Here is a 15,368-nt window from a genome sequence, read left to right as displayed (position 1 = left end):
GCATATAACTTTTGCTTGGAGAATGCTATTGCTTGCTGGTTTCACACACTATGAATTTTGTGGATGAGAGGCTGGCTTTGTGATGTTCTTCTGTATTCTCCTGACCCCTGGGATTCTGGAAAAGTGGTTCCCAGGAGGGACTTGAGCTTGCATTGACCTGACTGTAGAGGGGTGGACAGAGGTAACTCTGTTGCCCTTGATCCTGTGACAGAGAGTACAAGTTGCATCTTCTGAGGAACCCAGAACTCACCCACTCTCCATAGTGGGACCTTCATGACTGGTCCTGAGCCAAATAAAAATGGAAAAGGGAAGACTTTTTTTTTTTTTATTAACTTTTATTAAGCTTCAAGTGAACGTTTACAAATCCAATCAGTCTGTCACATATAAGTTTACATACATCTCACTCCCTACTCCCACTTGCTCTCCCCCTCTTGAGTCAGCCCTTTCAGTCTCTCCTTTCATGACAATTTTGCCGGCTTCCCACTCTCTCTATCCTCCCATCCCCCCTCCAGACAAGAGTTGCCAACACAACCTCAAGTGTCCACCTGATATAATTAGCTCACTCTTCATCAGCGTCTCTCTCCCACCCGCTGACCAGTCCCTTTCATGTCTGATGAGTTGTCTTCGGGGATGGTTCCTGTCCTGTGCCAACAGAAGGTCTGGGGACCATGGCCGCCGGGATTCCTCTAGTCTCAGTCAGACCGTTAAGTTTGGTCTTTTTATGAGAATTTGGGGTCTGTATCCCACTGATCTCCTGCTCCCTCAGGGGTCCTGTGCTGTGCTTTATTTAATTTTAGATGAAGATTTACAGAATAAACTAGTTTCTCATCAAACAGTACATACACTGTTGTATGACATTGGTTAACAGCCTCATGACATGTCAACATTCTCCCTTCTCAACCCTGGCTTCCCTATTACCAACTTTCCTGTTTCCTCCTACCTTCCAGTCCCTGCCCTAGGGCTGGTGTGCCCGTTTAGTCTTGTTTTTGTCCATAGGCCTGTTCAATCTTTGGCTGAAGGGTGAACCTTAGGAGTGGCCTCATTACTGAGCTGAAAGGGTGTCCAGGGGCTATACTCTCAGAGTTTCTCCAGTCTCCATCAGGCCAGCAATTCTGGCCTTTCTTTTTGAGTTAGAATTTTATTCTATATTTTTCTCCAGCTCTGTCCAGGACCCTTTTTGTCATCCCTGTCAAAGCAGTCAGTGGTAGTAGCCGGGCACCATCTAGTCGTACTGGACTCAGTCTGGTAGTGGCCATGGTAGATGTAGTCCATTAGTCCTTTGGACTGACCTTTGTCTTGTGTCTTTAGTTTTCATCAGTATTTCTTGCTCCTGAGGGGGTGAGACCAGTGGAGCATCCTAGATGGCCCTTCACAGGCTTTTCAGACCCCAGACGCTACTCACCAAAGTAGAATGTAGAACATTTTCTTTATCAACTCTGTTATGCCAGTTGATCTACATGTTCCCTGAGACCATGGTCCCCACAGCCTTCATCCCAGCAATTCGTTCCCTCAGGGAGTTTGGATGTGTCTATGGAGCTTCCACAACCTTGCGTTGTACAGGTTGTGCTGGCTTCCCCAGTATTGTGTTCTGTCTTACCCTTCACCAAAGTTACCTCTTATCTATTGTCTACTAAGTGTTTTGGAAAGGGAAGACTCTTAAGTTTAATCTTCCATGAGATTAGAACTTTAAATAATGGATTTTTTCTTATTTTCTGTGGCAACTAGAGGAGAGATTGCATCCTTGAGACTTTATTTTCAGGGAACTTAATACTAGAGGGTGTTCTGTTGTGCTTGTGGAATTGTTTGGTCTGTGCTGGTATGTAGTGCTGGCTGTAAAATCTTGTCTGGTGAGCTGGGGTGGACAAGTAGCTAACAAAAACTTGTCATAGGAAATAGAGGATGAATTCTCACATAATTTTACCTAGAATTAATCCCTAGTTTGATTCTTTTAGAGGTTTGGGTGATAACATTAAAGAGACATCCCTTGAATGTCTAAAGTGCTTGCCATAGTAACCAGGTTACAAGTTCTTAGGAAGAGTCACATGAGGTGGGTGTAGGACCTTTTTTTTTTTTTTTTTTTTGTCCTTTCATGATCTTTTTCTCCTAGAGAGATAGGCATATGGTTGTCTGACAACAGAAAATCCAGGGAATATACAGAAAGGCAGATGCGGTGAGGACATTTTCAGTTCTCTACTTAAGCTGCTAGCTCCCAATGACTGAACAAATATTAACCTCATTGTTTCAAATACAGACTATGTATTGAAGTTCGATAAGTGTTTAGGAGTGTGGAGCAAAAGCACAGGGGTGAGGCTCTATTTCACAAATGATATATCACTGGTGAGGCTGACTCTTGCATGGGAGGAGTCACCCACCCTCTCTCACTTTCTCCCTCCCACCTCCTTTTGTTGACTCCTATCATCCAAGTATATCTGAGATAATGAGATAATACCCAGTTTAGGTTTAGGAGAAGGAAAGAAAGAACACATGAGGACTTCAGCCAAGACACGTGTTCTCCCTCAGTTTATAAGAATTCCCTGAGTAGGATGAAAAGCCCTATAAAAAATGGGACCATTCCTTATTCCATTGATCAGGGTAGACAGATTATTGTCAGGGTAAGAGTCAGGGTTTCCTGTGTCTCTTGGCTAAACAGCATCTAGTAGCATCTCAACCAATTACCACTTCATCCATATAATTGATAAAGTTGTACACCTGTACTATTGTTTTAAAAGGCCATATAGCAAAATATTAATGAGAATTACCTCTTATGATTGGAATTGAGAAATGGGAAATTTATTTTCTTCTTTGTAGTGTATGGATTTGTTTGTTTTACACCAAGCATGACTTTATTACTTTTATAACAAATAAATGACCAACTTTAAAAGTATGTATTAAAATCCTCAGACAAACCAGACCATATTGACCTGCTGTGACTCAAAGTTGACCACAGGCTGCGGAAGCCACAAGGCAGGCCATTAACCCACAATCATTGCCTTTCCCTGAGAGCTCAGGGAAGTCGCAGTCTTTAGGGACTTCTTAATGCATCATAATGCAGAAGTTTCCACAGGATTTTCTTTCCGTGGTTTTTCCAGTCTTCTCTGGGCTAGAAGCCAACAGATGCTAAAAAACAAAACAAAAAACAAAACAAAAAAAAAAACCTTTGTTTTGAATTTCTAGAAACATGACTATTACTTTTTTGTGAAAAAGAAAATCCACTTATGGTATTCAAAACATACATTGGCAACATAACTTTATTTTAATGAAATAGGCAGCCTCTGACAAAACTGTAAAGGTTCTGACCATGATTTTTGGAAATTTTGTTGTTTAGCTGTTTTCCTTTATTTACTAATTTATTCATTTACTTTCACTGTGCTTTAGGTGCAAGTTTACAGTTCAAGTTAATTCCTTACTCAAAAATTTATACACATATTGTTTTGTGACATCAGTTGCAATCCCCACAATGTGACAGCACACTCCCCCTTTCCACCCAGGTTCCCTGTGTCCACTGAACCAGGTCCTGTCCTTTCCTGTCTTTTCATCCTGCCTCTGGACAGGAGCCACCCCTTTGATCTTGTATATCTGATTTAACCTAGAAGAATGTTCCTCATGTGTATTATTTTTTGTTTTATAGTCCTGCCTAATCTTTGTCTGAAGAGTAGGCTTCGGGAATGATTTTAGTTCTGGGTTAACAGAGTGTCCAGGGGCCGTAGTTTCAGGGGTTCCTCCAGTCTTTGTCAGACCATTAAGTCTGGTCTTTTTAAGTGAATTTGAGTTCTGCTCCACTCTTTTCTCCTGCTCCGTCCAGGACTGTCTGTTGTGTTGCCTGTTAGGGCAGTTATTAGTGGTAAGCCAGGCACCGTCTAGTTCTTCTGTTCTCAGGGTGGTAGTCTCTAGTTTAGATTGGGGGAAAAATTTATCTCAGTGTTTATAATGATCTGAGTGAAAGAAAGAGTGAATAAAATGAGTATATACAGAGAGATAGCTTTCCAGCCAAAATGTGATACAGGCCCAAAGACAGCAAGCTCATTCTCATATAAATCAGGAAATACAGACTTTCAAAAAAAAAAAAAAAGCCTATTTGACACCCAAATTCTGCCAGTGACAAAATTAATCACAACAAAATCTTAAGAATGATAAAGTCATGTGTGCTGGGTATTCTGCATTTGTCCCTCTAGATCCATTCTCACCATTATCCACTCCATTTTATGTCCCAGGAAGCTGACCCCTGCATAAAAGATTTCCCTTGCCCACTTGATTCTTGGTGGATACAGCCAATGGGATGCAAGAATATGACATGGGGGGTAATTATTCCCTGCAGGCTGGTAGATGTTGTGTTCCATCCATGAAGTCCACAGCTATCGTCCAGGGCCACTCTGTGACAGCTGCAGGCTTAGCTACAACTATGACTTCATCCAGGTTCCAGAAATATCTCTCTCTCCTTGCCCCACTAGGTCTAGGGATGGTAATGACTCTTCACTGTTGCTAGTGCTGGGATGTTGCACGATCTTTTGGTGACTGCATTCCCCTCTTAGACAGAGTCCGGTAATCTTGAGATGGAGGTCCCAGGAAACAGCCTCAATCCTCAGCAGGTAGGGTCTTCAGAGAAGCTCAGGGGATGCACCACAGAATTATCTGGGAGCTAATTGTATCTCTAGTCAACTCATTAGCACAAGTCTTCTCTCGGTTCCGTCCCTCGCCTGCCTCCCCATCCCGCTTCCTGAGAAAGACCATTCCCTCCTCGCCAGGATGCCTCCTGAGTCTCTGCACAGGGCCCCCTGGAGCTCTTGTCCTCACCCACGCCTTCCTGTTTTCCTTCGCTCCCCTTCACGGTTCCCCTTTCCCCCTTATTTTCCCATTTCCCTCCCCACCGACCACAACCAAGTTGAGCCCGGGGAGTCTAGCGGCGCGGGCGGGAGAAGGAGGAGCAGGAGATGCTATGCGAAGAGACGTCCCGAAGCCCCCTGGGGCTCAGCATGTTCTGGGCCCCGCCCGGGTTAGGCGGAGGTCTCACTAGGGGTCTCCGGGTGTTGCTGGCTTCTGAGGCAGGAGAGGACCAAGGAGGGTGAATGCCATTCGGCGACCCTTCTAGCTTCGGACTCACCCGAAGCACGGGTTTCAAATGTGCAGACCAACGCGATTCGTCGCCCTAACCCTTCCGGTTTTTCCGAGGCTGTGGAGCCTGTGCAATTGTGCGGCAGACATCGTGGTTAGTTAGAAATCCCTGTTTATCGACACCAGAAACACTGGCTACTGAAGGCTCCGTGGCCCAACCTGTTAGCGCATTCGAATGTTAACCGAAAGGTTGGTAGTTCGCAGGCCACCCCGGGAAGCGGAGACCTCCCTTACCCTCCTGTCATCTCAGATCCTCCCAGAAGAGTCATTCAGAACAAATTAGGAATGCGCCTGGGAATCCGGAAATGCTTGAAAGAATAAAATCATCAGCATTAAACGAGCTTTTCCTGTTGTTTGTTTGTATTGTTATTTATCGAACACTTTCCTCATTCTTGTACACATATCTTTGGCGACATGTGCAAGTATTTCTATAGGGTACAGTCTGGAAGAGCAATTGCAGAAAAGGCAGTATGCTGGGGCAATCGTAGGGCTCACCTTGTTTGTTTCCTGGTTTTCAAGGGTTGCTCACCCTTGTTGCCTCATTTCCAGTGTTTTGAAAACCGGTGTTTCATAAAATTCCTCTTTTTTTTTTGTTGTTGTTCAGGAGTCCCGTTGCCGCAGTGGTTAAGCACGCTCACCTGCTAACCGAAAGTCCGAAGTTTGAACCTGCCAGGCGTTGTGCGGGAGAAAGATGTGGAAATCAGCTTCCGTAAAGATCACAGCATTGAAAGCCCTCTGGGACAGTTGTATAAAAGGTTCGCTAGTAGTCGGAATCTACTCCAGGGCAAAGGGTTTGGTTTTGGTTAGTCCATGTTTGCAAAAAGTGGAAGGCATATGTTTAAATGTTCTTCATTTCAGCTCAATAGTTGTATAATGTATATGTATTTCAATTAATTTTTCCAACTCAATGAGTGCTTTTCTTTGTGCATATGCCAGCACAACAATTTTTTTATACATCTGTGGTGCAATGAGTTCCTTTATGTGGTCTTTTGCCTTGGATCTTCGGAAAAAACAGCTTGAGAGGTTTTTTCCTAGCCTTGATGAGTTGTTACTTTTTCCCTAGTTCTTTGAAAAAACTACTTGAGGGACCTCCAAGGTTGCTTTCTACCCCAGAGGGCTGTTACTCTTGCGCAGGAAAGAAGCCTGTCTCTGCAGGGAGAAAGACCTGGTGATCTGCTCCTGTAAAGATTAGAGCCTAGGAAACCTCATGAGGCAGCTCTACTCCGTCAAGTGAGATCACTATGAGTCAAAATCCACTCGATGGCACCTCACAACATGTTTGGTTAAAAACTGTAGATAGACATAGAAGTCTCCATGTTGCAAGTGCTAATATAACAATTGATGCAGGCAGGGATCATCAACAAACCTTAAAACTTCTAACAATATACACGTGCTCGCATACAGTGTATTTACATACTCTCTAAGTATCATCCCACAAACCATCTAAAAATTACAAAGTGAAAAAATGTATCTTTACAGTGGAGAGGACAGACACACCAGGCGCTCTGTGGGAGACAGATGTGGCAGAGGGAGAAAGCTAAGGATAAGTAACAGTGATGAACACACTGACCCCTTTTTCCTTCCTGGCAGGATGCTGTTCAAAGCACACAGCATTACATATGCAGTGTTCTTGCCCAAAGTGTTTAGCTTGAACAGAATGTAGGGCAAGACAGTGGTTCTGTCCTCTTCAAAAATTTGATATCATCAAAAAACACACCAGCAAAGGAGTACAAAGGGGGTAGGGAGACAGTTCAATGCAATTAGGAATAAAGAGATGTAACAATCAAGTGCCATTTAGGAGCCTTGATTGAAGGTTGGAGAAACAACAGCACCACAACTCTCAATCTGCTCTCACTCTGGCTCTCTGGCTCTAGCTCTCTCACTCTCACTCTCATCATATATTTATATCTGTCTGTCTGTAAAACAATGGAGGAAATTTTTACCTGGACATTATGTTAGGTTTTATTGAACTAATGTTGATATTCTTAAGTTTAATAATTGAATTATAATATGGTGATATATAATACTGTCCCTTAATCTCAGGATAGTGAGAAGTATCTAGAAGTTTTTTTTTTGTCTGAATTTACTAAAGAAATATGTATGTTTTTGTGGGTGTGTGTCAATACAGAAAGAGACAAATGAATATCAATTGCTGAACTTAGTAGAGCAATGTGAGGGGATCATCGTATTACTCTTTCAATTTTTATTAGGTTTAAAAATTTTCCAATAGTTGCTGGGGGTAGGGACAGGATGATTGTAAAATAAGGTCGGCTGTGGAGAGCTGTCAGCATCCTGGATTAAAATTGACTCCTATGGGTCTCCTTGCTGGAGGATGTGACAGTCCCCACTACCACTCACCGCTACAGTTTAACAAAGATCACTAATCTGCTGTCCAAACTCTTCTGAAGGGATCCCTTCCTGCCACACAGGACATGGGAGACGTGTCTCCTTTGTCCTTCTTCCTTGAATTAGCCTATTCTAGTAAGTTTGAGACTACTTTGTGTGTTTCAAAGTTTCTGAATAAGATGTCCTGCTTTTTCACTGGATTTCAAAGGACAAGTCAATGTTTATGAGAAATTTGTTTCCTGGGGAAAAACAAGCAAACAACAACAAGAGGATAGTAAAATTATTTGAAACCTCCCAGTATCATCTGGGAGACCTCAGCAGAGACCTCTAGGATGGAACTTCTGCTAGAAATGTACAGGAAGGTTTTTCTTTATCATGTGTGAACGGCAAGCTCTCAGGATTCCTCCCTGGCAGAGAGTCTATCGCTGTTTTCTTTGAGAACCCAATCTTGGACACATGTGAGTCTGCTGCCCTGATTACAGGCACCTCACCACAAGGATAGATGGTGTTGGCTGAGTTAGCTCTGTTCTCAGGTGTGAGACCCAGTATTGTTTTTCTAAGTAATACCAGGTGCTTAGTAACATTTTAACTTTGGAAGGAAGTGATGTACCTACACTGGGTTGCTATTGCTCTGAGATATTAATGTAGTGGATGTTATAATGATGGAATTTTCTTATATTAGCTTGGAAAAGAAAACTTTATAATTTTGATATCTACGAAGAAAATTTTAGGCTACAGAACATGTATAAAATAGTTGATTTTCAGAGATTTAAAAACCCTCATCTTTCAAGGGAAATGGACATGTGCCGAAGAGCTGACGAATAGTTTGCAGTGATATTATTATTCCCAAGTCCTCGAGATTTTCTTCCAGCTGTCGCTAACTCCTGTCATCTACGGGATGGGGCTGAGGAGGGAAAAGGATCTGGTTCTCTCATGATTATCTGTGGGACTAGTCATCAGTGCCCTTCAGGAAGTTATCACATTAGGAGGCTGAGGGGTTGCAGCTTCTGCCATGAAACCAGCTGTCTGGAGTAAAAATCCTAAGTGGTAGTGACATCCAATTCTCATCTTGCTTTCAGATTTGGGCTTTCACTTGTTTTGTCGTATTAGTTTTGGTCAACAATTTGAGAATTAAGCTGAAGTTTGTGACTATGCTTTGTTGAAATTAGACAAGCTCTTTTCCTAGTTCCAGCATTAGTTGTTACCTGAAACAGAAAGGAAAAAAACCAAATGAGAATCTTCTACCAGGTGCTGCTGATAGCTAAGTGAGGCTAAAGTGAGGACTAAGTGGTGATGGAGGCCAGGTGCAAACTGAGTGCAGTTAAGTGGATGAGCCACAGTCTGGAAGGAGTTAGTGATGACAGCAGGGGAGAGGAAATGTGGTCTGAAATATACTTAGGACCTACCCCCGGTGCTGGTGATAGCCCTGCTCAAAGATTCTGCTTGTTGATTGGTGAGATCCCTCCTCATCTGCCAGTTTACTCTCTATTGTATTACCCTGGAGGAAAATGAAGCCCTCTCACACTTCCTGGGAAGAGATGTGCATAGCCTCAAACATGCACTTGCAGAAACAGCTGGTTATACGGAAGAATGTTTTCAGGAAAATCTGCCTCCCAAACTCATGCCCTATTCTTTGTAAATAGGAGGGTGGTGCCAAGGGAAGATCCCTAGAATGTGTAATCCAGCAGGGACTATCCAAGTACAGTTCGACCTTTTTCAGATGAGGAGACTGTGGTAGCAAGAGGGTGAAGATCAGGTAAACCTGAATGCCCTGCAAATGAGAAGCTGGGACCAGAACCCAGGTCTTTGACCTTTTCCAGTGCATCTCAGAGTTTAGGGAAAGGGAGAGTAAAAGCTTCAGTCTGGTTAAAGCCAATGAGCACCAGAGGCTACTGGGTCATCTTGGTAAGGAAAGGAAAAAGGCTTTACAGAAGGGGCTTGCAAGCGTTCTTCTAAAGAGATCAGGGAAAAAAGGAATCATCAGAGAGAGAAAAACGGGAATTAGCAGATAAAGAACAAGGCTTTAACCTTGGACCAATCCATTTTCACCCCGTGGAGGCCAATATTCTCTAAAGTTACTTCCACATTCAGGTTGTATCTTAGGGGAATTTCTAGGAATATTTTCAATAGATTAGCAAAATTTTGAAGTGAAAAGTGAAAAACTACTAATTTCTTGTTTTTACGTGGTCTCTGTAACCTGATACATTTCAAATGAGTTCTTAGGGGAAAAGAATTGTTTTTAAGCTGTGGTGATAATATACACAACTAAACGTATGCCAGTTTCCTAATTTCTACATATATATCATTGGCATTGATTACATTTTTCCACTTGTGCAACCATTCTCACTATTCTTTTCCAAATTATTCCACCACCACTAACATAAACTCAATGTCTCCTAAGCAAAAAACTCCCCATTTCCACCTACCTTCCACCCTTGGTAACTAATAATTTTTGGTTTCTACATATTTCCTTTCCCGACTTATCTGTCAGTCTGTCAGTGGAACAAGGGATATCATTGCTGATATCAGAGGATCTTGGCTGAAAGCAGAAAGATATTTACCTGTGTTTTATTGACTACGCAAAGGCATTTGACTGTGTGGATCATAAAAAATTATGGATAATATTGCGAAGAACGGGAGTTCCAGGACACGTAATTGTGGTCATGCAGACTCTGTGCATAGATCAAGAGGCAGTCATGCGAACAGAACAAGGGAATATTGTGTGGTTTAAAATCAGGAAAGGTGTGTGTCAGGGTTGTATCCTTTCACCATACACATTCAACCTGTATGCTGAGTAAATAAACCGAGAAGCTGGACTATATGAAGAAGAATGCAGCATCAGGATTGGAGGAAGGCTCATTAACAACCTGTCATATGCAGATGACACAACCTTCCTTGCTGAAATTGAAGAGGACTTGAAGCACTTACTGATGAAGATCAAAGATACAGCCTTCAGTAGAGATTACATCTGAACATAAAGAAAACAAAAATTCTCACAACTGGACCAATAAGCAACATCATGACAAAGAGAGAAAAGATTGAAGTTGTCAAGAATGTCATTTTATTTGGATTGACAATCAATGTCCATGAAAGAAGCAGTCAGGCAATCAAAGGACTTATTCTACTGAGCAAATCTGCTGCAAAAGACCTCTTTAAAGCATTAAAAAGCAAAGAAGTCATTTTGAGGACTAAAGTGTACCTGACCAAGCCATGGTATTTTCAGTTGCCTCACATGCATGCAAAAGCTGGGCAATGAATAAGGAAGAGTAAAGAATTTGATGCCTTTGAATTATGGTGTTGGCGAAGAATATTGAATATTCCATGGACTGCCAGAATGATCAAATTTGTCTTAGAATATATATTGCCAGAATGCTTCTTAGGAGCGAGGATGACAAGACTTCGTCTCACGTACTTTGGACATGTTATCAGGAGGGACCAGTCCCTGGAGAAATACATCACGTTTTGTAAAGCAGAGGGCTAGCGAAAAAGAGGAAGACCCTTGATGAGATGGACTGACACAGTGGCCACAACAATGGGCTAGAATATAGCAATGACTATGAGGATAGCGCAGGAGCAGGTGGTGTTTCGTTATGTCGTACATAGGGGTCACTATGATTGGAAGTGACTCGACAGCACCGACCAACAGCACATATATCATTATTTCGTTTAAGTGAGATCATATGGTAGCTGTCCTTTTGAGACTGACTTATTTCACTCGTCATAATGTTTTCAAGGTTCATCCATGTTGTGGCATGCATCATGACTTCATTTCTCTTTATGGCTCAGTAATATTCCATGTTGTGTATCCATTCACACTGACAGACATTTCAGTTGTTGCAACATTTTGGCTGTTGTGAAGTGCTGTAAGAACATTGGTGTGCCTCGTTCTTTACCTGCTAATTCCCGTTTTTCTCTCTCCAATGATTCCTTTTTTCCCTGATCTCTTTAGAAGAACGCTTGCAAGCCCCTTCTGTAAAGCCTTTTTCCTTTCCTTACCAAGATGACCCAGTAGCCTCTGGTGCTCATTGGCTTTAACCAGACTGAAGCTTTTACTCTCCCTTTCCCTAAACTCTGAGATGCACTGGAAAAGGTCAAAGACCTGGGTTCTGGTCCCAGTTTGTCATTTGCAGGTCATGCAGGTGTACCTGATCTTCACCCTCTTGCCACCACTGTCTCTTCATCTGCAAAAGGTCGAACTGTACTTGGATAGTCCCTGCTGGATTACACATTCTAGTTTGCATTCCTGCTTTCACTTCTTCTGGGTATATACCTAGAATTGGGACTGATGGGTCATATGGTAGTTCTATGATCTTCTTTTTTTTTTTTGAGAAACCACTAAACAGTTTTTGTTTTTTAAGTACTTTACGCCATTGTGTTTTGTTGTTAGGTGTCGTTGAGTGGATTTCAGCTTATACTGACTCCATGTGACAGAGTACAAAAACCAAAAACACCCAAACCGACTGCCGTCGAGTCGATTCTGACTCATAGTGACCCTATAGGACAGAGTAGAACTGCCCGATAGAGTTTGGAAGGAGCGCCTGGCTGATTTGAACTGCTGACCTCTTGGTTAGCAGCCATAGCCCTTAACCACTATATCACCAGGGTACTGCCCCAAGAAGTTTTCTTGGCTGTAATCTTTTTGGAAGCAAATGGTGAGGTCTTTCTCCCGTGGAGCCACTGGGTAAGTTTGGAACCGCTAACCTTCAGGTTATGAACTGGGTGCTTAACCATTTCCACCTACATGGCTCCTTTTATGCCACTATAGAGAATGGGAAATGTAAATATGTAATACGTTCCCTAAAGGTTTAGCCTAAACCCAGCCTAAGCCTAGCCTAGCCATACAGGTCCATGTAGGGCTGGGAAATATTTACATATGCATCAGGAGGGTGTGACTTGGGTGGTACCAGGGATGAGTGGTTTCCACTTGGGAAGTCTCAGGTCAGATCTGGGTCACCATGCCATTGTCTTTGGAGTGAGTCTTTATGGCCTGGAAGATCTACTCCCAGAAGTAGCTGACTTTGTTGTAGACACCTGGCTTCTGGGCCAACGTGCAGGTAGTGCCCCATCTGACAATGCCACACAACTGCCATCGTGGGGTCCGAGAGATGCTGTCCTCATATACGAAGGGGTTGCTGCTGTCACCCTAGCAGGCATCAGTGCTACCTTCTAGGTAGCCAGCACAGAATATCTTGGGCTTCATCTGATTCCCATAGAAGTCTGGGCTGTTGCAGATATTATTGCTGATTATGGGGACTCAAGCATCCTGGAGTACCCCTGCCTATTGGCCTGGGGTCATGCAGGCAAGGCTGGCCAGAGATGGGAGCATGCACAACCCCTTTCCCTCCTGGTGCCCACCGCAGGTCCTTCAGAGTCCCTCCACCCCAGGGCCCAGGAGTCATATGAGCAGCCCCAGGTCAGAGTCTCCCTTTTGGTGGCTTCATAGCAGAGAGCAGCGACTCCCCATAGAAATGCGTGTTACCCCAGCCAGTCATGGTGCACAGCTTGCCATCCACCAGGGCCTGGCCAGCAGCCGGGAGGCACACAGGCTAGATGTACTCCGTAAGGGGCAGGGGGCTGGAAATGTGGACAACGGCAGTGTCATTGCTGTTCTCCGCACTGTTGGAATCACAGAAGGGAAGACAGCCCCTATGGTAGACCACTGTCTGTATTCCCAGCTGCAGGCCATAGGGCGAGGCCTGGGCCACTGCACCAGCAAACACCCACCATCTGAACAGAACCTGGTTCTGCTCAGGGAAGCAGTGGGCAGCAGTCAACACCCCATCTCTGGACAGTAGGGACCCCCCACAGAGGTGTGCCCCATCGTAGGGAAGACTGACCTGCCATGGCCACTTTCCCAGGCTGGTGTCCTGGCATCCCACAATGCGATCTACAGGCAGTTTCCTGCAGCCACAGTCTAGCCAAGAAATAACCCCTGGGACAGTCACACACAGAGATGACCTCTAGCAAGCTCCAGCAATGGGAAAGCCTTCCGTCATCAACGCAGAAGTCCAGTGTACCATGTGCCCGTCTAGCTCCGAGTGGGCCAGTGCCCTCAGGAAGCCCATTTCCTCACAGCTGAGCCTGGCCACCCTGGCATTGGAGCACGAGGAGCACAGCAGCCACCATGTCCCTCCTGTCTCATCAAACAACATGAGTGGAGAGTCCCCTGGGCTGACCTGCACCAGATACAGCTGCTCCTGATTCCTCTTGAGTAGAACAGTCACAATGACCCAAGATGCTGCCTGGATGCCTGTCAGGAGCAGCAGGGTCCCAGCAGTTAGAGCTGCCACCTTGGATCCTCGGATTTCGCCTGTTCTAGGAGTACGTTCCCCATTCTGAGGAAGAGGCGATATCCCCAAACTTCAAAGTGGCTCGAGGCCAAGGGAGCAGTTGCCGGCAACGTCACCAAGGGCTGATTTTTGGTTAACTGCTTGGGTTCTGGTGAGCCTTTCCATATCAAATGTTCTGTTACCAATACATGGCAAATTTGGCACAATTCCCAGAGCCTTCAAAATATTAAGTTTGGACACAGGACAGGTACAGTTTTCACTAAACCAGGGATCTATGCAGGATTTGTGGAAAACATGCTTGCAGGGGAGAATTAGGACAATATCATTCTGCTTATAGCTCTCTATGCAGATTGTGCAGTGATCAAAGTCAGGGTATGTTTCCTTATCACCTTTTTTACTGTCCTGGTTGTCAATTTGCTGATGGCCTTCTGGGCTGCATTTCCTAGACGACGCTGGTTCCTGTCACTTGCATTTGTGTACCTGATCTTCTGAGTGAAGTAGAATGTGAGCCATGCTGAAGAGATAATCACCAAAACAGTAAAGGATATTGACACGAAGACTAGAGAGCTACAGCTGAAGTTCTTTGTTGGCATACGAGCTCCAACAGTTGTTGTCATTTGTACAGAGATTTTTTTCCTAGATAACTCAAAATATCCATACCCCTCAATTGTAATCATGACAGCAATAATATCTCCAGTGCCTGGATGAATCATGGTGACTGGCTCCTCTTTGGCTTTATTATTATAGATGACTACAGCAACTGCATCGTGGAAAGCAGTCCATGGTAAAAAGGTATTTTCTCTTTAAATGTACAATTTCCCCTCTGCAGCAAGGCGATACACTGATATTAGGAAGAACAAAGAACCCCGTTTGAGGATCACAGCCCAGATGATCAGGAACTCCGTGTTTGGGCAGTGAGGCCACCACCTGGTCTCCGGCCTCGGCCTTGGGTGAGTCCAGCCCGTAGTGCCCATGGTCTATGCAGAATGTAAGCGGGGTTGCCACGGCCTGGGTCCTGCACCGTCAAGCTCTTGATCGCGGTGTAGTACTTCTGACTAGCGTTGCTGGCCTGAGTGGGCCACAGGCTGCAAGTCAATGGCTTGGTAGCGGTGAAGGGGTGGGCGGGCGGTCCACCCGCACCCCCGCCCCCACCTCCTGCCAGCTCTTCCCACCTCCCCCCAACCCCAGCTCAGACTGAGGACAGCAAGGAATGGAGGAAAGGGAGGACAAAGGAAGGAGATGAGCATAAAATGTGGGATATTTTCTGAGATGTCTTACCATAAAGTAAATTAAAATGCAGGCCTTTCCTTTTAATTCAGGCCCAGCTGTCCACAATGGTGGGAGGGTACAATGTATTTGCAGACGCCACATGCCAAGCAAGCCACTGCAGAGCCAACCAAACACCTACTGCATGGTGGTGGTTGTCTGCTTAACCTTGACCATCCTTTATACCAGCAATTACCCTGTTTACTGCTAAATGGCATCTGGGTATGCGATAGTGGAAGTGCTTGCTTATTGTCATTTGAACATTAAGAGGAGTCATGGAAGGAAAAGAAACAATTGATAAACTTGAGCCTAAGAGAGGAAGAGGAGAGATGCTGCAATATTCTCCTTTTTAATTTT

The 15,368-nt window shown here is 44.3% G+C and overlaps 1 pseudogene; it reads right to left on the bottom strand.

Moving 5' to 3' along the window:
* Window positions 1-12,394: 12,394 nt before the first annotated feature.
* LOC126071377 (serine protease hepsin-like) lies at window positions 12,395-15,158 on the bottom strand (annotated as a pseudogene).
* Between the last annotated feature and the right edge of the window lie 210 nt (window positions 15,159-15,368).

Source organism: Elephas maximus, chromosome 3, assembly GCF_024166365.1.
Source record: "Elephas maximus indicus isolate mEleMax1 chromosome 3, mEleMax1 primary haplotype, whole genome shotgun sequence".
NCBI lineage: Eukaryota > Metazoa > Chordata > Mammalia > Proboscidea > Elephantidae > Elephas > Elephas maximus.
This window is presented reverse-complemented; position numbering and strand designations above follow the sequence as displayed.